The following is a 2,803-nucleotide window of genomic DNA, read 5'->3' as shown; positions in this document are numbered from 1 at the left end:
TGAAATGAAATGAAGCCTAAGTTCCTTTTAATAATCACAAAACTGATCTTTAATGAAAAATTATCGGGATGAACAGTGGTCGTAAACCACAATTTACGGACCGTATTGTGGTTTACGGTCCATCCTCCGCGATCATTTTTAAGCATTTCAAAAATAGAAAGTTTGGCTAAGGGACATGGCAGTTTACGACCGAGGTTTACGGTCCGTAAACTAGTTTACGGGCGTCCTCCAAGTCATTTTTAGCCATTTCAACACTTTGACAGAACTTGAAATTTTTGGACAGCTGGAGGACGATTGCACTATACGGTCCGTAAATCACTTTACGGGCCGTATAGTGCCCTTTACAACCACTGAGATGAAAATTCTCCGCCACTTCCTTATTTCCAAAAATTCATAATTTTCCATTCCTGACTTAACAAAACATCATGCACCCAAGCCTTTCGTTGTTCTACTCATCACACAAGTACGGAAAAATTTCCGAGGTGTAACAGCCGGCTACATGTATATGAGTCTTTTATTGGAACTTCTTATGTGTGTACAACTATTGCAGGCAGGATATCATTGATAGTTGACAAATGGAAGTTTTAAAGGGACCGATAACCAAAGTACTTGTAGATAAATGCGGCTAAGAAGTTTTAGCACTACAAGGAATCTTAAAATTTAGGAATGGAAAGCAGTTGTATATGTTGATTGATGGTTGTTATCGGGAGTTCAAAAGGCTAAAATAGCATTTGCTCGATCAGAAAAGTGAGGGACTTTTCCAATTCGGAGGAAGATGCATGACCGAATTTTTTATTGGGATCCGTTAGAACTTTAACTTGTTTTAGGTCATGTGATAAAGGCCACGCAGTAGGATGGATGTGATCATACCAGCACTAATGCACCTGATCCCATCAGAACTTCGAGGTTAAGCGTGCTTGGGCAGAGTAGTACTAGGATGGGTGACCCCTGGGAAGTGTGCTAAGAAGTCCTACAGATTCAGACATAAGAGAAGGATGAGGAACAAGAATAGCTTGAGGGAAATTAGAAGCGTGTGAACCTCACGATTGGAAATTCTAAATGATTGCGATAGATGAGGCGGACCGACATGACAGAGAGAGAGAAGACGTATATAGCTACAAAATTAGAACAAGTTTGAATAGTATTGGGGATACTTGGTAAGTAAGGTGTTAGTAAAGATATACGATATCTTATGTGTGGTTATGTTAACTAGTAAAGATAATCAATGTTGCTATATGTTAAAGGTATTGACCGAACACGGTATTGAAGTTAAAGTGGCAAGTGCGATAGGGCAAATTGACATTATTTTCTCTAAAGGTTAGAGTTGGATAAGCCTGATGCACTAACATCAGGGAAAAGAAGAAAGTGAGTATACAAGAGTAAGAAGATTAGGATGCCCTGAGAAAATATGAAGTGTAAGCAACGGAAGTATGTTGCTAACGAGGGTCAAGTAAAGCGACTGAGAAAGAGAGTTTAGGATGACGATAGAGGTAAAGGACCATTTGAGCGAATCTCAAAGGTAAGTATACGGAAAGAATGGAATATGTAATATAGAACGCAAGACGAAGGTAAAGGGTTCGAAATCAGATTCTGATAAGTGGAACTGGAGGGCAACAACAACGAACAAGGATGTGAATTGGGAGAAAATAAGCAGGTTTTGCAAAAATGCCAAGGGATTTCTGGCTCTTGAGGGGCATTCAAAGGGATAAATATGCAATCATATTGACACAATTACCTCGGAAACGGAAAAGCCTCCTAAAAAAAGATCTAGAAATAGAACAGATTTGCACTTTTGAGAGGACATTCTACAAACTTCTGGGTTAATACTATAAAATGGCAAGTGGAGAAGAGCACTTCGAAGAAAAAGAGACTCAAGGAAGGTGCCATAGTCGAGCAAGGGAGTTGTCCACAAATAGAGAAATGAAGAGCAAGTAAGACGGAGTACTTGTAAGTCGGCGATTTGTAAAAACGTCGTGGATTTATAACTACAACATTCGAGGACGAATGTTTTTAAGGGGGGAAGAATATTACACCCCGTGGTTCTGTACGTTGAAAGTCGTAAGTATTGGTTGTTTCAAGTATGGACTTTGAAGTAGCCCTCGTAACCGTAAGTTAAGGTGGGGCCCACACGCCAGAATTTTATAAAGGACATATGAAAAGTGATATGAGTAGCACATGGGAAGTTGAGAAAGTCTTAAGAAGGGCCCTTAAGCCGATTATGGGCATAAGCCCTCCAAAAGGATGATTTAAGGATACGATATCGGGATCAAATGTTATGAGCATTATAAGACAGACTGTCAGAGCAGAGAAATTTACTCTGCGCGAACGCACCCAAAGGTGGCACGATCGCGGTGAGCAAATTTTAAGTCGGCCCAGGTAGACCCTAGATCGTTATAAAAAGGGGACTACCCCTTATTTTCCTCAACAAACACCCCAAAATCTCTCCAAAAATCTGTAGACTTCTCCCCAATTCCCAAGATCCAATTTTAAGCATAAATCAGGTATAATTCCCGAATTCCGGTCCAGACAACGCATAGTTGCGATTACAAAATCGTATAGTGACGCGTTTTGGGTTAAGTTCAAGGTGGAGAAGTGAAGATATAGAAATATTATCAGGAGAAAGATACGAATCTCTTATTATTAATGTTAGTCTTGGGTTAATTACGGAGGTAAAACTGTTAAATAGCTGTGTAATAATTTTGTTGGTGGAAATATGAGATAAACACCGTATGGATGTTTTATGGAGTACTTTGGTATTGATGATATTATGGTTGATATTAGTATTGCTGTTGTTGTTGGTTGT

At 39.4% G+C, this 2,803-nt stretch overlaps 1 pseudogene; it reads left to right on the top strand.

Moving 5' to 3' along the window:
- Positions 1 to 856: 856 nt before the first annotated feature.
- On the top strand, positions 857 to 972 carry LOC132639044 (5S ribosomal RNA; annotated as a pseudogene).
- The last annotated feature ends 1,831 nt before the right edge of the window (positions 973 to 2,803 follow it).

This window comes from Lycium barbarum, chromosome 4, assembly GCF_019175385.1.
Source record: "Lycium barbarum isolate Lr01 chromosome 4, ASM1917538v2, whole genome shotgun sequence".
NCBI lineage: Eukaryota > Viridiplantae > Streptophyta > Magnoliopsida > Solanales > Solanaceae > Lycium > Lycium barbarum.
Note: the sequence above shows the minus strand (reverse complement) of the source record. Positions and strands in the feature narration are given on the sequence as shown.